Source organism: Triticum urartu, chromosome 7A (assembly GCF_056163025.1).
Source record: "Triticum urartu cultivar PI428250 chromosome 7A, HENAU_Tu73, whole genome shotgun sequence".
Lineage (NCBI taxonomy): Eukaryota > Viridiplantae > Streptophyta > Magnoliopsida > Poales > Poaceae > Triticum > Triticum urartu.
Window position 1 is genome coordinate 556040262 of NC_141879.1, and position 27508 is coordinate 556067769.

Sequence of the window (27508 nt, forward strand, 5' to 3'; positions counted from 1 at the left end):
ACCGCTTGATGACCTCCAGCCGTGGACAAGCATCCACAAGCCGCCTCACCAGGCCGAAGTAGCTGTTCGGAAGGATGTCGCCAGGCCACATCCGGACTATAAGGCCCTTCATGGCCCGTTCGGCCGCCTTGTGCAGCTCGACCAGCTGCTTTAGCTGGTCGCTCAGAGGCATTGGGTGTTCGGTCCCAGTATACTGAGACCAGAACAGCTTCTCCGTTGAGCTTCCCTCCTCAGCCTGGTAAAACTGCACGGCATCCGACACGCTGCGGGGTAAATTTGCGAATGCTCCTGGAGAGCTCCGAATTCGGGTAAGTAGTCGGTAATTTACTTTTACATGCTTGCTCTGCATATAGAATGCCTTACCCGCCGCTGTCTTCTTCATTGCGTCGATCTCCTGGAGGGCCTTCTGGGCCTCGGCCTTGGCACTCTTCGCGTCTTTGAGTCTTTGAGTCAAGCTCCAACGCCTTGTGCTTCGCCACGAGAGCCTGGAGCTCTTGCTGCACCTCGCCCACCCGAGCCTCGTGCTTCTCTCGCTCGGTGCGCTCCTTGGTCGCTTTATCTTCGGCCTTGGTTAGTGCTTGCTTCAGGGTTGCCACCTCGGTCATGGCCCCTGGCAAACATACAATGATCCTGTCATTTTGCAATCACATCCTTTTTTATATATACATATCTATAGAAGGGGTATTACTTACCCTTGTTCTCCTCGAGCTGCCTCTTGGCAAGGCCGAGCTCTTTCCTGGACCCCTCGAGGTCCTGCTTCAGTACGGCGACCTCCGCAGTCAGTGCGGCGGACGCCAGCAGCGAAGCCTGCATACGCATATTGACATACTTATATTAGACTCCTGCGATATTATTTGATCCTCTCTTCAGCTTTTCTTTGTGAACACCGAACAAAGCATCAGGGGCTACTGTCTATGCGGTAATATTTCTACTACATTTTAAAACACTTACCTCAAAGCCTGTTAGAAGGCTGGCACAAGCTTCAGTCAATCCGCTCTTGGCGGACTGAACCTTCTGGATCACCGCACTCATGATAGTGCGATGCTCCTCGTCGATGGAAGCACTGTGAAGCGCTTCCAGCAGATTGTCCGGTGCCTCTGGATGGACAGAGGTCACCGGCACAGGCGTCTTGCCCCACTTAGAAGGAGGCCGCCTGCCCGAGCCCGGAACCACTGGAGGGTCCGGCGCGGTGTTCGGCCGAGGGCCGAACTCGGAGCTCTCAAGGGCCCCAACCCCTCGGCTCCCAGAGTCCGGAAGGTCGCCTTGAGGCGCCTCCGAGACTGTCTCCCCTCAATCCGGTGCCTCTTGAGACAACACCTCGGCGTTGTCAGCAGGATGAGGGGAGGTGGCGGTCGGGACTGGATCGCTATCCATGTCCGACGAGCCCAGGGAGCCGTTCGATGATACATCGATGCTGGTTCGCGGCGGCCTGCATAATCATGTTCGGCATTAGGGAAAGCAGTGCGACAAAGAAATTCTATGAGTTACTCTGGTATCTGAATACTTACGATCTCCCCGGGGGCTTGGCCCGGGGCAACCACTCGTCTTCGCCCTCGTCGGCGGCGGTGGAGTCCTCCCCTTCTTGGACCCTTTGGCCTCCCCAGTTGGGGCGGCCTTCCTTTTCTTGTCTCCCCCGCCTGGAGGGGGATCATCTTCTTCTTCCTCCTCGTCTTCGGGGAAGGAGTGTGCCGCAGAGTTATCGGACGATGAGTCCAATAACACCTGGTGCCGGGAACTCTTTTGGGTTCCCTTGGCCTTCTTGGTCTTCTCCGGCACCTTGTAAGGAGCCGGAGTCAGCATCTCCATCAGGAGAGCACTCGCAGTGTCTTCGGGCAAAGGGGCCGGACAGTTAATCTGCCCCGACATCACCACCCAGTCCTATCAAAGGCATGGAGATTAGACCCCGTGCAAAATTAAGCTAGGGAAAATAAATGACCTACGGGACGTATTGAACTCACCGGACGCGCTAGGCGCTTTGCACTTAGTCCGCGGTCCTCGGCGAGAGAAGGGGGGACCTCGGCGCCCTTGAACAGCACCTTCCAGACGTCCTTGTGCATCGTATCGAAAAGCTCGCTCAGAGTCTGGTGCTGGGCCAGGTCGAACTCCCACAAGGTAAAATCCCGTTGTTGACATGGGAGGGTCCGGTGGATGAGCATAACTTGGACTATGTTGACAAGCTTGAGCTTCTTGCTCGCCATGCTTCGGATACATTTCTGGAGTCCATCCAGCTCCACCGATGAACCCCACGACAAGCCCTTCTCTTTCCAGGAAGTGAGCCGTGTTAGGAATCCGGATCAAAACTCAGGGGCTGCCGCCCATTTGGTGTCGCGCGGCTCGGTGATGTAGAACCACGTCGATTGCCATCCCTTTATTGTCTCCACGAAGGAGCCTTCGAGCCATATGACATTGGGCATTTTTCCCACCATGGCTCCGCCGCATTCTGCTCGTTGGCCTCGTACTACCTTCGGCTTGATATTGAAGGTCTTTAACCACAGGCCGAAGTGGGGCCGGATGCGGAGGAAAGCCTCACACACGACGATGAACGCCGAAATGTTGAGGATGAAGTTCAGGGCCAGATCATGAAAGTCCAGCCCGTTGTAGAACATGAGACCATAGACGAATGGATGGAGGGGAAACCCTAGTCCGCAGAGGAAGTGGTGAAGGAAAACTACCCTCTCGTAAGGTTCCCGGGTAGGGACGATCTGGCCCGCAGCGGGCAGCCGATGCGCGATGTTCGCGGCTAAGTATCCGGCTCTGCGCAGCTTCTTGATGTCTCCCTCCGTGACGGAGGAGACCATCCACCTGCCTCCTGCTCCGGACATGGTTGGAGAAGGTTGAGGTGGAAGTGTGGACTTGGGCGCTAGAGCTCGAGTGTGCGAAAATGGATGAGCAAAGGAGGAAGAAGGCATGGATAGAAAGGTGAATCCTTATCCCTTTATATGGGCGGACGAAGCTAAGCGTCCCACTTGCCTGGTAAAACTTGCTTATCCCCCAAGCGCCATAATTGATGGCGCGGTTGGGTTACCCACGCCCGTATTGATGAGAATCCCGTAATAAGGGGACACGATCTCTGCTTTGACAAGACATGTCGAAAAACTGCCTCGCGTTATGTGCGGCGCTGGTTAAAGGAAACGGTTCGAATAATCACCGGGCCATGACATAACGTCATGCTGCCAAAACAAGCCAGCAAATTAGATCTAGGAAAATATTATTCTCTCTACGGTGGAATGTGGAACTTATTTTGCAGGGTCGGACACTATCCTCGTCTTCAAATTCTTCTGTGATGTATTCGGAGAAGGAATCCGCCTTGCAATGCCGAAGACAATACTGTGCGCCGGACTCATCGTCATTGAAGCCTGGTTCAGGGGCTACTGAGGGAGTCCTGGATTAGGGGGTCTCCGGACAGCCGGACAATATCCTTTGGCCGGACTATTGGACTATGAAGATACAAGATTGAATACTTCGTCTCATGTCCGAATGGGACTCTACTTGGCGTGGAAGGCAAGCTAGGCAATACGAATATGGATATCTCCTCCTTTGTAACCGAGCTTGTGTAACCCTAACCCTCTTCGGTGTCTATATAAACCGAAGGGTTTTAGTCCGTAGGACAACAATCACAACATACAATCATACCATAGGCTAGCTTCTAGGGTTTAGCCTCTCTGATCTCATGGTAGTTCTACTCTTGTACTACCCATATCATTAATATTAATCAAGCAGGACGTAGGGTTTTACCTCCATCAAGAGGGCCCGAACCTGGGTAAAACATTGTGTCCCCTGCCTCCTGTTACCATCCGGCCTAGACGCACAGTTCGGGACCCCCTACCCGAGATCCGCCGGTTTTGACACCGACAAGGAGGCCACGCTCAAGTCCCTCGTACCTGCACAAAACGATAGCTACTCGCAACCAACGCGATTAGGGGTTGTCAATCCTTTCACGGTCACTTACGAGAGTGAGATCTGATAGATATAATATTTTTGGTATAGAGATGCAAAGTGAAAAGTAAAAGGCAAAGTAAAAAAGCAAAGCAAGATTAAAGTGATGGAGATTGATATGATGAGAATAGACCTGGGGGCCATAGGTTTCACTAGTGGCTTCTCTCAAGAGGATAAGTATTCTACGGTGGGTGAACAAATTACTGTTGAGCAATTGACAGATTTGAGCATAGTTATGAGAATATCTAGGCATGATCATGTATATAGGCATCCCGTCCGTGACAAGTAGACCGAAACGATTCTGCATCTACTACTATTACTCCACTCATCGACCACTATCCAGCATGCATCTAGAGTATTAAGTTAAAAACAGAGTAACGCTTTAAGCAAGATGACATGATGTAGAGAGATAAATTCATGCAATATGAAATAAACCCCATCTTGTTATCCTCGATGGCAACGATGCAATATGTGCCTTGCTGCCCCTTCTGTCACTGGGAAAGGACACCGCAAGATCGAACACAAAGCTAAGCACTTCTCCCATGGCAAGAAAAACCAATCTAGTAGGCCAAACCAAACTGATAATTCGAAGAGACTTGCAAACATAACCAATCATACATAAAAGAATTCAAAGAAAATTCAAATATTATTCATAGATAGACTTGATCAAAAACCCACAATTCATCGGTCTCAACAAACACACCGCAAAAAAGAAGAAGATTACATCAAATAGATCTCCACAAGAGAGGGGGAGAACTTTGTATTGAGATCCAAAAAGAGAGAAGAAGCCATCTAGCTAATAACTATGGACCCGAAGGTCTGAGGTAAACTACTCACACTTCATCGGAGAGGCTATGATGATGTAGAAGCCCTCCGTGATGACGGCCCTCTCTGGCGGAGCTCCGGAACAGGCCCCAAGATGGGATCTCGTGGATACAGAAAGTTGCGGCGGTGGAATTAGGTTTTTGGCTCCGTCTCTGTTCGTTTGGGGGTACGTAGGTATATATAGGAGGAAGAAGTACGTCGGTGCAGCTTCGGTGGGCCCACAAGGGTGGGGGGCGCGCCTGGGGGTATAGAGCGCGCCCCCTACCTCGTGCCCACCTTGAAGCTTCCTTGGCGTAGGGTCCAAGTCTCCTGGGTCATATTCGGGAAGAAAATCACGTTCCAGAAAGGTTTATTCCGTTTGGACTCCGTTTGATATTCCGTTTCTTCGAAACACTGAAATAGGCAAAAACATCAATTCTGGGCTGGGCCTCCGGTTAATAGGTTAGTCCCAAAAATAATATAAAAGTGGAAAATAAAGCCCAATATAGTCCAAAATAGTAGATAATATAGCATGGAGCAATCAAAAATTATAGATACGTTGGAGACGTATCAGACAGGAGCTGTGAATAACTTCTCTTTGAGGGTGTTGAAAGCAACGTCACATTCAGGTGTCCAAACATACTTGACATGCTTCTGGAGGAGGTTGGAAAGAGGCTTTGCAATCTTAGAGAAATTCTCAATGAATCTTCGACAGTAACTTGCGAGCCCAAGAAAACTGCAGAGCTGCTTGACATTCTAAGGAGGTTCCCAATTCACAATTGCACACACCTTCTTGGGATTAACAGCGATGCCCTTGGAGGAGATGATATGACCAAGGTAAAGAACTTCGTCAAGCCAGAAATCACACTTGGAAAACTTCGCATAGAATTGGTGCTCTCTAAGTTTGTCAAGCACCAATCTCAAATGCTTGGCATGATCCTCCTTATTCTTGGAAAAGACCAAGATATCATTGAGATACACCAGGACGAAATCATTTGTGTAGGGGTTGAAGATGAAGTTCATCATGTGAGAGAACGTTGGAGGAGCATTGACAAGGCCGAAAGACATGACAGTATATTCATAAGAATCATAGCTTGTTCTGAATGTTGTCTTGGGGATATCTTGTTCACCAATGTGAATCTAATGATAACCAATACGAAGGTCAAGCTTAGAGAATACTTTAGCACATTTGAGTTGCTCGAATAGCTCATTGATGTTGGGAAGTGGATACTTGTTCTTAATTGTCTTCTTGTTCAATGGACGGTAGTCGACGCAGAGTCGTTCCGTTCTATCCTTCTTCTTGACAAAAAGAACACCACAACCCCATGGAGATGAACTCGGTCTAATCAGACACATACGCTCTTGTTCATCGAGTTGTTTCTTCAACTCCTTCAACTCCTCTGGTCCAAGCTTATAAGCATGCTTGCAAACAGGTTCCGTGCCAGGCTCAAGATCGATAACGAATTCAACTGACCGGTGAGGAGGCATTCCCGGAAGCTCTTCTGGAAAGACGTCTTGATATTCATAAACGACTGGAATCTGAGAGATGGCATTCAACTCGCCCTTCTCATTGAGAGAAAACAGTCGAATGGTTTCATCCCGAGCGGCATAGATGATCACATCCTGAGAAGAGTGTGTCAATTGAATCTGCCTGGCAGCACAATCAAGCTAAGCCTTGTGCTTAGAAAGCCAGTCCATCCCAAGAATTAGATTGATATCCGAGTCACCAAGAACAATTGGAGAAGACAGAAATTTATAGTTTCCCATCTCGATAGACACATCAGGAGCTATCAAACTAGAGCTCAAGCGTTTACCCGGAGAAATGACAGCCATGGGTTTACCGAAAACTGAAGTAGTGAAATCATGCTTGGTAAAAAATGGTCTTGACATGAAACAATGCGATGCACCAGTGTCGAAAAGAACTTTTGCAGGAATAGAGTTAACTGGAAGGTTACCCATGATCACATCTGAAGAATCCTCTGCCTGAGTTGCGTTCATCATGTTCACCTTAGCATGCTTGGGATTATGCTTGACCACTGCATTGCTGGAAGATCTCACGGGAGGAGGAGGCAGAAGGCGCCTTTGGTTGAAGCATTTGTTTGCATAGTGCCCTTTCCGCTGACACTTGTTGCAAGTAACCTCTGAGAGCGGACGATGATAAGGAGCACTTGACCTTGGAGTTTGAGACTGAGCTTTGTTCTGATAGCCTGGGTTGGGTGAGTGGGAAGATCCATTGCCACCTTTGCTCTTTTGCTGGTAGGGCTGACGAAACGGAGGAGGAGGCAACCAGAACTTCTGTTGCTTAGCTGCCACTCGTGATGAAGAAGAAGATTGAACTGCATCCCTGACTCTCTTCTTAGATGTCTCGCACTTGAGCTGAGCAGCTTCTTGCTTTAGTGCCATGTTATAGAATTGATCGAACTTGGTCGGCTCAAGAAGCACGAGAGCTAACTGCAGATCCTCTCTGAGGCCACCTCTGAATTGATAGATCATACTCTTTTCATCAGGAACATCTTGTTTAGCAAATCGAGCAAGTTTCTGAAACTGGATATTGTATTGATACACGGACATGCTGCCTTGCCTGAGATTGCGGAACTCCTCACGCTTGCTCTCAGCCATACTTGGTGGAATGTGATGAGCTTTGAAGTCTCGGCGGAAATCATCCCAGGTAATCACACGACCTCCTCTAGAATCTCTGTATTATTGATACCACTCAGCAGCTTGGTCCTTGAGTTGAAAAGAAGCAAACTTGACAAAGTCCTCAAGTCTAACATTGCTACATTCAAAATGTTTGCAAATGTCCACGAGCCAATCGTCGGCGTCTGTGGCCTCGGCACACTTGTTGAAGGACTTCGGCTGGTTTGTGAGGAACTGGTTGAGGGTAGCAAACTAAGGCTGGTTGTTGCCTTGGCCTTGATTTCCTTGGTTTCCTTGCCCTTGGTTTCACTCTTGCAAGAGTTGCAAAAGCATCTGAGTGTTGGCGTTGGTGGCTGCCATGACAGCTTGCCATGCCTCCGGAGGTGGAGGTGGTGGCGGAGGGTTCGACTGATTCCCATCATTGTTGTCCGGATTCTGACGCGTTGGAGGAGCCATCCTAAAGAGGGTAACATCCGTTAGAATTTTTGAAAGACAGATATTCAAGTTGAATCAATGGATCGAAATTGCAACATATAGTCTCACAATAAACATTCGAACAAGGATGAACGAATGAATTCCAAAGTAGATCATCACACGTCCATACGGTTGAGAAGCCACTTAGATAAAGGTAGATGAATAAAGCAACAAGGTACGAATATGAACAAATAAGTGGTAAGGATTACCCAATCACAAACCAAATATCTGCGGGAAGAAATTCTAGAGCTACTTGAATTCCCACCTATAAAACTCCCGAAACTTTCTGGTTATGCAATCAGGTGTTGGGGATACAGGGAAATCATAATATCTCACCCAAACTAGCAATTCCTACATCCAGCTGTATCCATCCTTCAACACATAACCAAGAAACCTTCGGAAATCATGTACCTCAACCTTCGAGAAGCATCCGTTATATGAGTTATGGCGATACTCCCGAACTCCCGCCCCAGTACTGGGTGGCGTCGAGGTTATCTTACCAACAACTGCATAAAAGAGATTTTTGATGTCGGCGAACTCAGGTATTCCAGAACTGCAACGATAAAATTGTGACGACAACACCTCAGAGCTCAACTCCCCGGGACACTGCCACAACCCCTAAATGTCAGGAGGCACCAAGAACAATGTTCTCATCACAAGACTATCGGAACGGTTCCAAGATACCCGCGTGATCCTAAAAATTCATGAAATTTGAGGAAAGGAGAGTCAAAACTTCTACGTCAGGAGGCCTCACCAGAGCGATGAAGGGACTGAGGAGTAAAAAGAATCCTACTCTCCGATATATATAATCCTAAGACTCAAAACATTTTGTTCTAGACTCAATAACGTGAGCGATTCGATCAAGCAAGGGGCTCCTAAGTCGGGGATGGCTCTGATTACCAACTTGTAACACCCACAATGCGGCTATATCTCCCATGTGTCGGGGCACGACTTAGAGGCATAGCCGCATGGTAGGCTTGTTGCAAGAGGGGTAATCTTCACACAATCCCATGTACTGAATAGAAAGGGATAAACAGTTGGCTTACAATCGCCAATACATAAATAATTCATACATCATCCAAAGTACAATCAAAGGTCCGACTACGGAACCAAAATAAAGGAAGACAACCCCAAATGTTAGATCCCCGATCTACCCAACTGGGCTCCACTACTGATCATCAGGAAAAGAAACATAGTAACAGCCCGAATCCTCGTCGAACTCCCACTTGAGTTCGGTGGCATCACCTGCACTGGTATCCTCGGCACCTGCAACTGTTTGGAAGTATCCGTGAGTCACGAGGACTCAACAATCTCACACCCGCGAGATCAAGATTATTTAAGCTTATGGGTGGGAGAAGGTAGTGAGGTGGAGCTGCAGCAAGCACTAAGCATATATGGTGGCTAACATACGCAAATAAGAGCGGGAAGAGAAACAACGCATGATCGAGAAGCTATAAGTGATCAAGAAGTGATCCTGAAGCTACTTACGTTCAAGCATAGCACAAGACCGTGTTCTCTTCCCGGACTCTGCCGAAAAGAGACCATCACGGCTACACACGCGGTTGATTCATTTTAATTAAGTTAAGTGGCAAGTTCTCTATAACTGGATATTAACAAATTCCCATCTGCCACATAACCACGGGCATGTCTCTCGAAAGTTTATACCCTGCAGGGGTGTCCCAACTTAGCCCATCACAAGCTCACACGGTTAACGAAGGATATTCCTTCTCTCGGAAAAACCCGATCAGTCTCAGAATCCCGGTTACAAGACATTTCGACAATGGTAAAACAAGACCAGCAAAGCCGCTCGATGTGCCGACAAATGCCGATAGGAGTCGCACGTATCTCGTTCTCAGGGCACACCAGATAGGTCAAGCTACGAGTAAAACCAACCCTCAAGTTGCCCCGAGGTGGCCCCGCAGGTTGCCTGTTTCGGACCAACACTCAGAGGAGCACTGGCCCCGGGGGGTTTAAAATAAAGATGACCCATGAGTCTGCAAAACCCAAGGGAAAGGTATATGGTGGTAGGTAGGCAAATGGTAAAACCAAGGTTGGGCCTTGCTGGAGGAGTTTTATTCAAGGCGAACTGTCAAGGGGTTCCCATAACACCCAACCACGTAAGGAACGCAAAATCAAGGAACATAACACCGGTATGACGTAAACTAAGGCGGCAAGAGTGGAACAAAACACCAGGCACAAGGCCGAGCCTTCCACCCTTTACCAAGTATATAGATGCATTAAAGTAAATAAGATATAATAATGACATCCCAACAAATATTCATGTTCCAACATGGAACAAACTTCAACTTCACCTGCAACTAGCAACGCTATAAGAGGGGCTGAGCAAAAGCGGTAACATAGCCAAACAACGGTTTGCTAGGAAGGTGGGTTAGAGGCTTGACATGGAAATATGGGAGGCATGATATAGCAAGTGGTAGGTAGCGTGACATAGCGATAGAACGAACAACTAGCAAAGCAAAGATAGAAGTGATTTGGAGGGTATGGTCATCTTGCCTGCAAAGTTCTTTGAGTTGTCGAAAGCTTGATCCTCGATAGCGTACTCAACAGGTTCCTCGTTCACGTACTCGTTTCCCGGATCTACCCAAAGCAAGAACACAAGCAATGGAACAACAATCAATCACAGTGCAATGCACAAGCAACATGATGCAATACATGGCATGATATGCAAGACATGATATGCAATCCATATGCATGCTCTGGAAGGGAAAGAACGAACAAGGTATCAACTTGGCAAACCAAGTATGTCGCTGGAAAGAGGAGATGATTTCGGTTGAAATCGATATAAAGATCACCGAAAACGGATGCACGGTTTGCAAATGGCAAGCAAAACAAGAATGGTGGTATTCTGCGATTAACAGCACGATGGCACTTAGAATGCAACAAGAAACTAAGATACTGCACTCCAACATAGCAACAAAGCATATGGCGGTGATGTACAAGAGATGCTTGACAAAACATGAACACTGAGTTATGGCTAAATCACACTAGAACAGGTTCAAACAAGCATGGCAAAAGTGAAAAAGATATCAGCATCACAGACTTAGTGAAAATACTAACATGTCAAAAGCAACATCAGAAAGCAATGTTTAGAGCAAGAAAACAACACGCTACAGGAACATATCATAGAAAACCAAGGAATGGCATGATTCTACTAAAATCATAGATCAAAATTCCCTTACTGAACATGAGCCAAAAAGGCACAGAAGATATGATGGCACCCACGTAAACATAGCAAGATTTATTAACAGTTTTAGACTTAGCAGAAAAATAGAGCATGGCATAAACAGAACTATGATAGAAACTTTGCGAGCTTATGCCACTCACCACAAAGCTAGCTTCTAGGGTTTAGCCTCTCTGATCTCGTGGTTGATCTACTCTTGTACTACCCATATCATCAATATTAATCAAGCAGGACGTAGGGTTTTACCTCCATCAAGAGGGCCCGAACCTGGGTAAAACATTGTGTCCCCTGCCTTCTGTTACCATCCGCCTTAGACGCACAGTTCGGGACCCCCTACCTGAGATCCGCCGGTTTTGACACCGACATTGGTGCTTTCATTGGGAGTTCCTCTGTGTCGTCGCCGTTAGGCTTGATGGCTCCTACTATCATCGATAGCGATGTAGTCCAGGGTGAGACTTTTCTCCTCGGACAGATCTTCGTGTTCGGCGGCTTTGCACTGCGGGCCAATTCGCTTGGCCATCTGCAGCAGATTGAAAGTTACGCCCCTTGCCACCAGGTCAGGTTTGGAAGCTTAAACTACACGGCCGATATCCGCGGAGACTTGATCTTCGACGGATTTGAGCCTCTGCCTTGTGCGTCACGCGGTCACGATGAGTACGATTTAGCTCTATCATCGGATAGTGTTCAGGAGATCGCACAGGCAGCCGCTCCGACCCTCAATTCGGAGCCAGTTGCGCCGTCCGTGGACGGGTGGATGGACCCCGCCACAGAGGCCTTACCCTCAGTGGCGATCGAGCCAAACATCGACCTTACCTTGCACGAGAGCCGTGTTGTTAAACTGTCGGATCCTTCTCCGGCCACGGACTCCGAACCGCCTGCGCCCGTTCCTATCGAATCCGATTGGGCGCCGATCACGGAGTTTACCTCGGCGGATATTTTTCAGCACTCGCCCTTTGGCGACATACTGAACTCATTAAGGTCTCTCTCCTTGTCAGGAGGATCCTGGCCGTACTATGTCCGGCAGGACTAGGATGCGTACGACGAAGAAATTCGCGGCCCACCCACCACCCACTTAGTAGCCACTGTCGATGACTTAACCGACATGCTCGACTTCGACTCCGAAGACATCGACGGTATGGACGACGATGCGGGAGACGAAGAGGAACCACTGCCCACAGGGCACTGGACAGTCACTTCACCACATGACGTATACATGGTGGACGCACCAAAGGAAAACAACGACGAGGAACGGAAGGACGCAACGAAGGGTTGTTCCCTCGAGAAGTAGTCAAAACGGAGGCGTAAGCGCCGCCCCAAATCCCGCCTCGGTAGAAACAATGATCACACAGACCTAGCGTTAGAGCAGGTGGAACCATTGCTGGACCACGGCAACACGGAGAATCAAGCCGAACAACCCGACTCTGTAAAAGATCATAGTCCGGATGACGTCACACCGGACAGACACCCGGAGCAACAGAATGCCCATCGAAGGCTCGTTGCTACCACGAGGAGTCTAAAAAAGCAAAAGCAAAGGCTCAAGGCTGCGCAAAATACACTCCAAATCAGATGGAACAAAGTACTCAACACAGCAACGAAGTACGGCGGTAATCGCCCTACCAAGAGCTACCCGAAGCGGAAGTTGCTACCTGAATTCGATGAGGAGACCTTAGAACCACCACAACCAAAAATCAAAACAGCCATCTGGCCAGATAGGAAACCTCACGGCCAACATGGAGTGGCAAACAACGCCGCACACAAGCCAGTACGCGATCCACGCGAGGACGCGCATCAAAGGGACGGCTCAACCAGATCCATCTATGGACCACGTAAGCGTGCTCCAGCATACAACGCAACACAACAAACATCCGAAGAACGCGGTACACCCGGATACAGGGGTGCCGCACACCCCCTATGTTTCACCGCTGAGGTGCTAGATCATGAATTTCCAGAGGGATTCAAACCCGTAAATATAGAGGCATACAACGGAACAACAGACCCTGGTGTCTGGATTGAGGATTATATCCTCCATATCCATATGGCTCGAGGAGATGACCTCCACGCCATTAAGTATTTACCCCTCAAACTCAAAGGGCCAGCTCAGCACTGGCTTAAGAGCCTCCCCGAAAGTTCCATTGGAAGCTGGGAGGAGCTCGAAGATGCTTTTCGGGCAAATTTTCAAGGGACTTACGTCCGACCTCCAGACGCGGACGATTTGAGTCATATAACTCAACAGCCCGGAGAGTCAGCCCGAAAACTTTGGAACAGGTTTCTTACTAAAAAGAACCAAATAGTCGACTATCCGGACGCCGAAGCCTTGGCAGCTTTTAAGCATAGCGTCCGTGACGAATGGCTTGCCAGACACCTCGGCCAAGAAAAGCCAAGAACAATGGCAGCATTAACAAGCCTCATGACCCGCTTTTGTGCGGGTGAGGATAGCTGGCTAGCCAGATGCAACATCAGCGACCCAAGTACATCCGAAGTTAGAGATGGAAACGGGAAATCACGGCGCAACAACAATAACAAACGCCAGAATAAAGAAGACAACACGAAGAGCACGGCCGTAAACGCCGGATTCAGAAGCTCTCGGCCAGGTCAGCAAAAGCCGCCCCCTAAAGGCGCCAGAGACGAACTGTCCAGCCTAAAGAAAATTCTGGACCAAGTATGTCAGATCCATACCACCCCTGGTAAACCTGCTAATCATACCCACAGAGAATGTTGGGTCTTCAAGCAGTCCGGCAAGCTCAACGCCGTACACAAGGGGGAGGATACACCAAGCGACGACGAGGATGAGCCTCTCAAGCAAGACACTGGGGAAGAAAAGAAGTTTCCACCAGAAGTCAAAACAGTCAACGTGTTATATGTGATCAAAGGGAGAAACAAAGCGGCACTCCCAGAAAAATATGCCCAAGGGCCTATCACCGCGGAGTCCTACCACTGGTCGTCTCAATCGATCACTTTCGACCATCGTGATTACTCAGCAAGTATCCGGCGTGCAGGATGGGCTGCCCTGGTATTAGACCCAATAATTGACGGATACCACTTCACACGAGTCCTGATGGACGGTGGCAGCAGTCTAAACCTGATATACCAGGATACAATCCGCGAAATGGGGATAGACCCAACGAAAATTTGCCATAGCAACACTACCTTTAAAGGAGTAACGCCAGGCCCAGGGGCTCACTGCACGGGCTCCCTGCTACTAAAGGTTACATTTGGCTTCCCCGATAACCTCCGTAGCGAACATTTAACCTTCCACATTACTCCATTCCCAAGTGGCTATCAAGCACTACTTGGACGCGAAGCTTTCGCTCGCTTTAATGCAATACCGCATTACGCTTCCCTCACGCTCAAGATGCCCGGTCCACGTGGCATCATTACAGTGAATGGAAATATTGAGAGATATTTGCGTGCCGAAGAGAGTGCGACTGCCTTGGCAGCCACACACTAAAAACGGCCTCACTAACTAAAGCATTTGATAGGTCGTCAAGACCACGGACACGGTTAGACGAGTCAAGCCCAGCTACATGTAATTCATACCGGATTGATGGCCACACCCCTATTACAAATACAAGGGGCTCAACGCGCACAGACAAGTGGCAATTTTTACTCATCTTTAATTATATATGGTTTCTTTAAAAACTACCTTTGCACGACAACTTTTCACCTAAGTTCCTCTCTTTTACAGATGACCATCGTGCTACACCCGTCCAGGATACGGCACAACGGAGACACAGGCGCAGACGTGCGGTAGGGACCCGCTCCAAGGATTCTTTTTAGATTAAGACCCTGCGTAAACCTTTTTTACTGTCTCTTGTTGATATACATCCCTCGGATTCTCAATACAATTGAGAAGGATGCTGACGTCTTGGCATGTGGCCACGTCAGAATAACGCATGTACCCGGACACAAGGGGCTTCTTACAAAGGGCACTATTTAGGCCCGGTGTATACCATAAAGACCGAATACCTTAGGGAGTGTTCGGCACCGTGAGTTTGGCCTTATATGCATCAGCTCCGAATCATGTCTTTGGTCAAATGTTGGGTTTGCCCGGCTCCTGTGTTTTGGTGCCTTACGTTCCGTTTTATCGGCTAAGGCAGCACCAGGAGAACTACTGCGATTATGCCCTGGTTCGCCCGGACGAGCACCTCAGTAGAGAAAGCCAAAAACTGACTGTCATGATATAGCGCGAGACTGGTCAACCACTCGATGACCTATCGGAATGTTAGAATTCCTCCGCTTTAACGAAGGGCCGTTTCCCGGCCAGGCATATACGCACCCCGAGTTCAGGAGAGTGCGGAGCCACCAGGGGCTATATAGTAGCCCCACCGTCAAACTCCTGTGGCTAAGTGAAAGTGTTAAAGCATCATAGTCCGGTTGCCTCGTTCGCTGTGCTATCACCTCCTTAATAGGACCAAGATGTTGGGTTAAGTGTGAACACACGTTTTTTGTAAGCACCCCCGCATTATATGCGTGGGGGTTTAAGCCGACGACTGCAATCTTTCAGGTTATATACATATATACATAAACGGCCGCACACGAGGCATCATATTACTTTCCGGCAAAAGTATAAATACAGCCTTACTACATTTCATAAAAACATTGTGTTTACAATGGGAATACATGTCACTCAAACATAATATTCTTCGAGCACTGGGACTCTATCAAACGAGCACCCTCAAGAACCTCTTCAAAATAGTGCTTGGCAGCTACTCGGCCTATGGCCGAACCTTGCGCCGCAATAGTGGCAGCATCCATCTCCACCCAGTATGCCTTGACACGAGCAAAGGCCATCCGCGAGCCTTCTATGCATGCCGACCTCTTCATCATATTGATGCGTGGCACCGCACCAAGGAACTGCTGCACCAAGCTGAAATAGCTGTTCGGCTTCGGCTTCTCCGGCCACAAATGATCTACGACGGACCTCATGGCAAGTCCGGACAACCTATTAAGTTCGGCCCATTCGGCTAGCTGGTCAATCAAGGGAAGCGGACGCTCTGGAACATTAAATTGCGACCAGAACAGCTTGTCCACTTCACGATCTGTCTGATCTCGGAAGTATTTGACCGCATCGACAACGCTTGCCGCCAAGTCCATATATGCGTCTGCCGAACTCCACAGCCGATCCAGAGGGGCATACCGCGGATCTCTGAACTTCCTCTGCAGTAGAAAGGGCTTCCCAGCCGCAATATCCCCGGCTTCGCGCAGCTCCTCCTTCTTCGCCCTCATAGCAGAGCGAGTGTCTTTGGTTACCATCGTGGCCTTTTCAAGGTCCGCCGCCTTCACTCGGTTCTCTTCTTCAAGGAACCGGCAAGGGTCGGCAGTGTCTTTTAATTCTATGGCCATCTTGGCCATCTTCTCTTTGCTTTCGCAATGCGCGGTCTTCTCGGCTCTTAACTCTTCGTCCGCCTTCAAAGCAGCCACATTACTAACTCTTGCTTGTTCCTTGGCTCGGGCAAGTTCAGCCCGAAGGGTCTCCATGGTGGCAGCTCCGTCTGCAGTCACAACATATTAAAGATACTGGCATCATGCTGCTCTTATTATGTGACATTCACCAGAAAACATTACTTACCCTGTGACTCGTCAAGCCGTTTGTTAACAAGATCGATGTCGACGTCTGCCGCATCCAGTTACCGCTTTAGTTCGGCAAACTCATTAGTCCGGCTAGCCACCGGAGCCTCCACCACCTGCACATAAAGGCAGTGTGGTTCTTACCTGGGACTATGATCCTCTGTTCGCCGTCGTTTTCAACGACAACCAGAGTCTCAGGGGCTACTATCTACACAGGGCATACCTAACATGTGCGGTACTATCAAAGAGTATGTCATTTCACGTACCTCAAAGCCCGTCAGTAGACTCATAAAGGCATCATGTAATCCGCTTTCAGCGGATGAAATTCTTTCCATCACCATACCCATCAATGTACGGTGTTCTTCTGAGATGGTCGCTCGCTCCAACAGCTCCCTCAGAACGTCCGACCGCATACCAGACGGTGCCGGACTCTTTTGTTTGCTCTCCTCAAGAGCCGGACACTGGGGACTTCAGGTGATTATGGGATTATCTTCTGGCCTCACCGGATCCGGAGAGGCCCTCCGTGATGACACTTCGAGGTCGCCCGCTTTTTGAGCAGAGGAGTACGGGGGAGGCATTTCGCTCTCCATCATCTCCGGAAGAAGATCCCCCGAAGACGAGCTCAGCTGAGAAGGGCTAAGATCCGAACTGCAAGATATATGCTTCAGTTATTTTTCTCGGAGGAAAGGTAGTATACCTTCACTATTAAAGTATTTTTTGATCACTTACAACTCGTGGGAGGGCTGATCCCTGCGCGGACTGTGTGCGGCAAGAGCACCCCCCGAGGCAGGACCCTCTGTTGGAGACCTTTTCTCCCGTTTGGAGGCCTCGGTTTTTGGATCCTCAGAGGCAGTCCTCTTCCTCCCCTGTAGCGAGAGAAGGTCAGAATCTTCTCCTTGGTTATCCTTCCTTATGGAGGCGCTCATTCCCTCGGTTGGAACTGGTAGCGACGGGGGCCCGCTTTCGACCTCATTATTCCCCCTTTATCTTCCTTTGAGGGCTCCGGGCAGGGTGCTAGCTCGAGCATGTTTTCCAGTACCAGATTCTCCAAACCCTCAGGAAGGGGGCCGAACACCGAATCATCTTAGCCTTTGTTAGCCAGTCCTGGTCAAAGAGCGACTTCTCAGAATGACGTCTTGGTAAAAAAAGGACGGTGTGTTTGGCTAAAGGATTACTTACTTGGTCGACGGTACGGTTGCTGCTCAGGCCCACGTCCTCGGTAGTATCCGGACACTCTATTTGGGGTCCGAAGAATGATTTGTACATCTCCTCGTGCGTCAGGCCGAGGAAATTCTGAATAGTACGCGGCCCTTCTGGGTTGAACTCCCACATGCGGAGGGGCCGGCGTTTGCAAGGCTGGACTCGACGAACCAGCATGACTTGCGCCACCATAACCAGACTGAAATCTCCTTCGAAGAGATCGCGAATGTGGCTCTACAGTATAGGCACGTCCTTGGCTGGACCCCAGCTCAGTCCTCTGCTAATCCATGACATCAGTTGAGGTGGAGGGCCCGAGCGGAAAGCAGGGGCAGCCACCCACTTGGCACTTCTGCGAGCTATGATGTAAAACCACTCCTGTTGCCATAATCCGGACACCTCTAAAAAGGAACCTTTGGGCCACGGAGCTCCTGCTATCTTGCTTATTAATGCGCCTCCGCACGCTGCATACTACCCCTCGACCATCTTCGGCTTCACGTCAAAGGTCTTGAGCCACAGGCCGAAGTGAGGGGTAATGCGGAGGAAGGCCTCACACACGACAATGAATGTCGAGATGTGGAGAAAGGAGTCTGGGGCTAGATCGTGGAAATCTAGCCCGTAATAGAACATCAAACCCCTAACAAAGGGATACAGGGCGAGGCCTAGACCTCGGAGGAAGTGCGAGATGAACACGACGTTCTCGTTGGGTTCAGGAGTAGGGACGACCTGCCCTCGGGCAGGCAGCCGATGCGAGACCTCGGCAGTCAGGTATCTGGCCTCCCTCAACTTCTTGATATCCTCTTCCATAACGGAGGAGGGCATCCGCCGGCCTTGAAGGCTAGATCCGGACATGATTGAAGGTCCGAAGCACCTGACCTGGGCTTTGGGTGTTAGAACTCGAGGCGGGGGAAGGATTCGATTAAGCACGGGAGGGAAAAAAGTAAAAGCCTTGTCCCTTTATAAAGAGGGTGAATATCAAGCATCCTCTCCGCAGCCATTTGGGACTTGCCTATAATCTAGGAGTCCTAGACACGGTTGGGTTACCCACGATCATATTGATGAGAATCCCATAATTAGGGGGACACGATCTCTGCTTTGACAAGACGTGTCAAAAAACTGCTTCACGTTATGTGCGTGGCTAGTTAAAGGAAATGGTTCGAATAATCACCGGGCTGTCATGTAATGTCTTGTTGCCAAAACAAGTCAGCAAATTGGATTTGTGGAAATATTATTCTCTCTATGGTGGTATGTGGAACTTATTTTGCAAGGTCAGACACTATCCTTATACTCAAATTCTTCCGTGGTATATTCGGAGGAGGAACCCGCCTTGCAATGCCGAAGACAATACTACGCGCCGGAGGGTTTTAGTCCGTAGGACAACATACAATCATACCATAGGCTAGCTTCTAGGGTTTAGCCTCTCTGATCTCGTGGTATATCTACTCTTATACTACCCATATCATCAATATTAATCAAGCAGGACGTAGGGTTTTACCTCCATCAAGAGGGCCCGAACCTGGGTAAAACATTGTGTCCCCTGCCTCCTGTTACCATCCGCCTTAGACACACAGTTTGGGACCCCCTACCTGAGATCCGCCGGTTTTGCCACCGACAATACCCTTTTAGGACGGGAGGCGTTCACAATCTTCCAAGCCGTACCCCATTACGGGTACATGAAGCTCAAAATGCCCGGGCCCAACGGAATCATCACTCTCGCCAGCGATCCAGACACGGCACTCTGCGCCGAAAACAAAACAGCCGCACTGGCCCTCGAGGCATTATCCGAAGCCCTCTCGGCCGAGGAATTAACCACGCTACGCTCCATAGTGGACAGGGACGACGAGATACTTGACAAGAGATCCAAGTCCACCTCTTTTAAACCAGCGGATGAAATAGTCAAATTCCAAGTCCACCCAACGGACCCTACAAAAACAGCCTCCATCGGGGCACAGTTAAACCCCGCTGTGGACGCCGCACTACAAGAGTTCCTGCGCGAGAACTGGGACATATTCGCCTGGCATCCCTCAAACATTCCAGGAATCCCATGCAGGCTGGCCGAGCATAGCCTCAATATCCTAAAGGGATTCAAGCCGGTCAAGCAAGCTCTTCGGCATTTCTCCGAACCTAAGAGACAGGCCATGGGAGAGGAACTAGCCAAGTTATTGGAGGCCGGATTCATCAGAGAAATAAAACACCCGGACTGGCAAGCAAACTTGGTGATGGTACCAAAGAAGGACAAATCCTGGCGCCTTTGTGTCGATTTCAAAGACCTCAATAAAGCTTGCCCAAAGGATCCCTTCCCCCTCCCACGCATCGATCAAATCATTGATGCTACCGCAGGACACGAGTCATTGTGTTTCCTCGACGCATACTCCGGTTACCACCAAATCAAGATAGCGGAGTCCGACCAAGCCGCAACAGCATTCATCACACCATATGGTCCCTTCTGTTTTAACACAATGCCTTTTGGGATCAAAAACACCGGCGCAACATATCAACGCATGATTCAGACATGTCTGGAGAAACAAATCGGCAAAATAGTAGAGGCATACGTAGACGATGTGGTCGTCAAAACCAAACACGTCAACTCTTTGATAGATGACTTGAGGCTCACATTCAACAACCTCCGAACATACGACATCAAGCTCAATCCGGAAAAATGTGTTTTCGGCGTACCAGCCGAAAAGCTCCTGGGTTTCATTGTCTCCAGTAGAGGTATTGAAGCTAATCCGGCCAAAATCCAAGCTTTGTCACAGTTGGCTACCCCAACGGACCTCAAACAAATCCAGAAGTTAACTGGATGTGTGGCGGCTCTAAGCCGCTTTATCTCCCACTTAGGAGAAAAGGCTTTACCCCTTTATTGCCTCCTTCGGTGCACCGAACACTTCGAGTGGACGGACACGGCCACAGCTGGATTGGAAGAAATAAAGGCCATCTTGGCAACCAACCCCATCATGGCCACGCCAAACATCGGCGAACCAATGCTGTTGTACATTGCGGCAACTCATCAAGTTGTAAGCACGGTGGTCGTTGTCGAACGGGAAGCGGATGGACATAAATTCGCTCTTCAAAAGCCGGTATACTATGTATCCACTGTCCTCACTCCATGCAAATCACGGTACCCGCATTACCAAAAGATAGCATATGCGGTATTCATGGCAGCGCGGAAGCTGCGATACTACTTTCAAGAGTGTCCGATTACAGTAGCCTTGGAAGTGCCACTTAATGATATTATAAACAACCGCGATGCTACAGGCCGGATTGCCAAATGGGCCATTGAGCTCCTCCCGTTCGACATAACATACAAACCTCGATGAGCTATTAAGTCGCAAGTATTGGCCGACTTCGTCGCCGAATGGACGGAGGCCGAACTCCCTAAAGAGTATGGAGCATACTCCAATTGGATCATGCACTACGACGGTTCTAAAATGTTGGCTGGTCTAGGGGCTGGCGTCGTCCTGACGTCCCCAACCGGAGATACCATTCAGTATGTATTGCAAATATTGTATACAGACTCCAACAATGCAGCCGAATACGAAGCTCTGTTGCATGGTCTTCGGATGGTAGTCTCCATGGGCATTCAACGCCTGGAGGTGTGTGGGGATTCAAACCTCGCAATATCGCAAATAAATGGAGACTTTGATGCCAAGGATCTGGAAATGGCGGCCTATCGAAATGACGTCCTAAAAATGTCAGCTCGGTTCGAGGGGCTCGAATTTCACCATGTGGCTCGGGAAAACAATCAGGCGGCGGATATCCTCGCCCGCATCGGCGCAAAACGTGATGCGGTCCCCCCAACATATTTTTGGAAAGGCTGTTCAAGCCATCAGTAGTATGGGAAGGGGACACCGATAACAACAGTCCGGACCGGGCCAAAATACCCGATACTGAACTCTCTGATACAATCGGAGGCTCTGCCACCGAAATAACACCTTCAGCCCACGGAATAATGGCCATTATTGCCCCGTGGACAGAACCATTCCTGGCCTACCTAACTAGACAGGAACTTCCGAAGGACCAAAATGAGGCACGCTGCATAGTGCGGTGATCCAAGGCCTACAGGGTCCATGAGGGAGAATTGTACAAAAAAAGCACTACCGGAGTCCTTCAAAGGTGCATCTCCGAAGAGGAAGGGCGGAATCTTTTGGCAGAAATTCATGCCGGACTCGGCGGTCATCACGCCGCAGCCCGGGCTCTTATAAGCAAGGCCTTCCGTACAGGATTCTATTGGCCAACGGCCCGGGCAGATGCACAGGACTTGGTCCAACGCTGTGCCGGTTGCCAGCTCTTTGCAAATCAAAGCCACATGCCACCCACCGCCCTCCAAACAATCCCCATTACATGGCCCTTTGCGGTCTGGGGACTTGACATGGTTGGACCCCTTAAAGGGGGAACTGTAGCGACCAGACCTTAAACAGTCTGATCTCTGTGCTCCGGTGTCATCCCTGGATCAGTAATGCTGACACCACACAGTACTCGGAGGATTTATAGCAGAGTAGCAATCACACACTTATTACATCGAGTGTCTCAAAAGAGAACTTATTATAATAAATATGGCTTAAGGCCATCTAATAACGATAACAGCGGAAGGCTTGGAAGATAAGTGAGTCCATCAACTCCAACGGCATCACTGAGTATAGAACTACGACCTAAAAACTCCTTAATCGTCGTCTGAAAAGTCTGCAACATTAACGTTGCAGCCCAAAAACGGGTCAGCACATGGAATATGCTGGCAAGGTAACACATAGAGAGTAATGGAATGCAACAGCTATACTATATGCATATTTGGCTGGTGGAAAGCTCTATGGTTACAGTTTTTGCGTAAAGCCAATTTTTCCCTACTTCAAAGGAATAAAATTTATTTAACTATCATGGTAGTTGTTAAACATTGAGAATGGTTGACAGCATTCTCAATCCCAATTAAGCATCATCGTTAAACATAACCCAACAAAATTAATTTAGAGTAACATGTTGAGATTCACATGATAATCCAGTGCTAGATACTCAAGATGTCCATAACCGGGGACACGGCTAATCATGATTAGTTTATTACACTCTGCAGAGGTTTGCGCACTTTTCCCCACAAAACTCGATCGCCTTCGTTTGGTTTCTTGCACTACAGGGTGTTTGAGAAGACGGATGACCGAGACATAGTCTTTCAGAAGAGCTAGCACCTTAAGATCGGGTAGACCGTACCACCTATATCCCCTACATTTGCTAGTCTACCACTGTAAGAGTTCGCACAACTTAGTCAACTATGCTAGAGCCCATAATAGCTTGTGGCTGCACACGGAAGTTTCTACTATGAATAGTCTTATGATCCCTTTGAGCCTGGGTGGCGGTCCAAAAGAAAAACAGGCAAGTCCTGGAATACCCAGGTGCCTCAATCCACCCAGATGTGTGTTTAAGTTGCCACCTTAGATAAACCATTAATTATCAATCTCACATCTGTCAATGGATTTCACTCACCCAATCCACGTCTACTAGCATAGCATGGCATGATAAGCAAACGTAGAAGTAACTCCCAAAGGTTTAAAAATAAACTGGTAATAGGTACTACCTCATCTACTTCCCATCCCACAATTTAATTAGATCCTAATCATGCAATGTGTGAGGATTGATCTAATGCAATAAAACTGGGTAGTAGAAAAGGTATGATCAAAGTGTTACCTACCTTGCTGATGATCCGCAAAACCTAACGATTCGAAGTAACAAGCGGCGCACTCCGGATATTCTATCGCAAACAAACAAACGAGCATACAAGTAGTACTCATCTAATGCACAGGTAAAACTCGAATAAGAGATCTAACCAGAAGGTTCAACTTAAGAACTCCGGTTGGCAAAAGAATCAAATCGAACGAAGCAACGAAAGTCAAACGGCGAAAGAAAACAACTTCGTTCTAGCAATCTGGATCTAGGGCAATTTTTATAGTAGCAAAATCTTGTTTAGGTTGGTTAAACGGATAGAGGGTTTCGAGATGAATCCCTAGGCGCTTGAATCGCCTGATTCCGATAAACGAGTCAAAAGTTAAACTAAAGCAAAAATCGGATTAGAAATCTCGATCAGAAAAATCGCGGATTTAATCCGAGAAAAGAAAAACGAAGAATAGATTAACGAACGAACATTCGTTATCTGAAACTAAACGATGAACGCGTTCGTTAAAACGAACGAATCGGTGAACGTTCACTAATTAAGTAAACCAGAGAAATAAACCGATCTAGGGTTTCAAAAAAACCGAGGCGGTTTCTTAAAAAAAACCGAACGGCGAACGGCGGCGGCTATACCTCCGGCGAGGTACTCCGGCGGGCAGGGCGGGCTCCGGCGGCGGCGGCTATGCGGGGCGGCGGGGCGGCTCGGCAGCGGCAGCAGCACAGCAGCGGCAGCGGCTCCGGCGGCAGCAACAGGCGGCGGGGGCAGCTGCGCCTGGCGGGCGGTGGGGCGGGGTGAGGTGAGGGCGGCGGGGTGCCTTCGTATTTAAGAGAAGGGGGGTGCTGCCTTGGGGAGGGGGCAAGGTGGCGGGGGCGGCGTGCCCGAGCCGGACTCGGCGGCGGCGGCGCGCTCGTCTCCTGGAAGGAGACGGCAGGCTGCGGGGAGTGGGCCATCGGCTGGGCCTTGGCCCAGTCGGCGCGCGGCGCGTTTTTTTTAATTACGCGTAGAAGAAAAATAAAAAAATAAATACTAAACGGACTCCAAATTTCCTGAAATAAATTTTCCCGGGCTTCTAAAATCAAGCCCGACAAAGTGAACATTTATTTGGGACCTAAATGCTATTTTGAAAAACACACTTTTTTCCTAATTCAAATAAAACACCAAAAAAACTCCGAAATAAAATCTTATTTGATTTTATTATTAAATCCTCAATATTTCTTTATTTTGGGAAAGTCATTTTATTCCCTCTCTCATATTTTTGTAATTGAAATATTTGATGATAAAATAAATAAAACCAAATGATCCTATTCTCAAAATTTGAGAGAACTCAAATATGAAAATATCGAAATCCCCAACTCTCTCCATGGGTCATTGAGTTACGTGGAATTTCTAGGATCAACCAAAATGCAAAAGAAATATGGTATGCATTGATGATCTAATGTATAACATTCCAAATTGAAAATTTGGGATGTTACAAACCTACCCCCCTTAAGATGAATCTCGCCCTCGAGATTCGGGTTGGCTAGAAAATAGGTGAGGGTGGTCCTTGAACAAATCTTCCTCTCGCTCCCAGGTGGCTTCATCCTCTGAGTGGTGGCTCCACTGGACTTTGCAAAACTTGATAACCTTGCTGCGAGTAACTCGGTTGGCAAACTCGAGGATCTTAACAGGCTTCTCCTCGTAGGTCAAATCGTTATCCAACTGAATAGTTTCCAAAGGCACTGTATCTCTCAACGGGATGTCAGCCATCTCTGCGTGACATTTCTTCAGCTGAGAAACATGGAACACGTCATGTACTCCTGACAATCCTTCGGGCAATTCCAACTTGTAGGCTACTTCCCCCATACGTTCCAATACTCGATATGGTCCTACAAATCGTGGTGCTAACTTTCCTTTGACTCCAAAACATTTTGTTCCCCGAAGTGGGGATACTCGAAGATAAGCTCTATCTCCAACTTCGTAAACTCTCTCCTTGCGTTTAGAATCTGCATAACTCTTCTGTCTAGACTGGGCTACCTTGAGCCTATCGCGAATCAACTTCACCTTCTGTTCAGACTCTTTAATCAAGTCAGGACCAAACAACTGGCGGTCTCCCACTTCGTCCCATGACAACGGTGTCCTGCACCTCCTTCCGTACATGGCTTCGAAAGGGGCCATCTTTAAACTGGTTTGGTAACTGTTGTTGTAAGAGAACTCTGTATATGGCAAATTGTCGTCCCAGCTAGATCCATAATCTAGCGCACAAGCTCTAAGCATATCCTCCAAAATCTGATTTACCCTCTCGGTCTGTCCATCTATCTGTGGATGAAAAGTTGTGCTGAATTCTAGCCTGGTACCCAAAGTTTCATGCAACTGCTTCCAGAACTTTGAGGTAAACTGGGTTCCTCTATCCGATACGATACTCCTTGGAACTCCATGCAGACATACGATCTTGGTCATGTATATCTTTGCCAACTTAGCACTAGTGTAAGTGGTCTTTACTGGGATGAAATGAGCTACTTTCGTCAATCGATCAACTACAACCCAAATTGAGTCATAGCCTGAACGAGTCCTAGGCAATCCCGTGATAAAATCCATGCCTAGCTTATCCCACTTCCATTCGGGTATCGGCAATGGTTGTAACAATCCTGCTGGCTTCTGATGCTCTGCTTTTACTCTCTGACATACATCACAAACTGCTACATACTCCGCTATATCCTTCTTCATTCCGGTCCACCAGAAAATATCTTTCAAATCCAGATACATCTTGGTATTTCCTGGATGAATTGAATATGGTGAATCGTGTGCCTCTTGCAAAATCAACTTCCTGATCTCCGGGTCATTGGGCACGTAAACACGGTCTTCAAACCATAGGGTGTCGTGCTCATCCTCACGAAATCCTTTAGCTTTTCCTTTGCTCAGTTTCTCTTTTATAGCGGCAATCTCTTTGTCAGCTTTCTAAGCTTCTCTGATTCTATCCATCAAAGTTGACTGAATCTCCAATGCTGCTACATAGCTTCTCGGAACTATTTCCAAACATAGTTCACGAAGATTTTCTGCTAACTCCTTGGGTATTTCTCCCGTCATTAATGTATTGACATGGCTCTTGCGGCTTAATGCGTCAGCTACCACATTAGCCTTTCCGGGGTGATAATGCAATCTCATATCATAATCCTTGATAAGCTCCAGCCATCTCCTTTGTCTGAGATTCAACTCCTTCTGGGTGAAAATGTACTTCAAACTCTTATGATCCGTGTACACCTCACAATGATTACCAATGAGAAAATGTCTCCATGTTTTCAACGCATGCACTACGGCTGCTAACTCCAAATCATGCGTGGCATAATTCAACTCATGAGGCTTCAGTTGTCTTGAGGCATATGAAACAACTCTCCCTTCCTGCATAAGCACTGCTCCAAGTCCTCGACGTGAAGCGTCGCAGTACACCTCATAATCTTTGGTCTGGTCTGGCAAAATCAACACTGGTGAGGTAACCAAACGTTTCTTCAACTCCTGGAAACTAGCCTCACACTCCTCTGTCCATATGAACTTTGTATCCTTCTTCAACAACTCAGTCATAGGCTTCGCAATCTTTGAGAAATTCTCAATAAATCTCCGGTAGTATCCTGTGAGTCCAAGAAAACTCCGGATCTCTCCAACTGTTGTTGGGGCTTCCCACGCGGTCACGGTTTCAACTTTAGCGGGGTCTACTGCTATACCTTCACCAAATATAACATGTCCGAGGAATCCTACTTCCTTCAACCACAACTCACATTTGCTGAACTTGGCATATAACTGATGTTCTCTGAGCTTTCCAAGTACCAAACGCAAATGCTCCTTATGCTCCTCTTCATTCTTCGAGTAAACCAGGATATCATCAATGAACACTACGACGAACTTATCCAAAAACTCCATAAACACTTTGTTCATCATGTTCATAAAATAGGCAGGTGCGTTAGTCAGACCAAATGACATAACGGTATACTCATACAACCCATACCTGGTAGTAAAAGCTGTCTTCGGAATATCCTGTTCTCGAATCTTCAACTGGTGGTATCCTG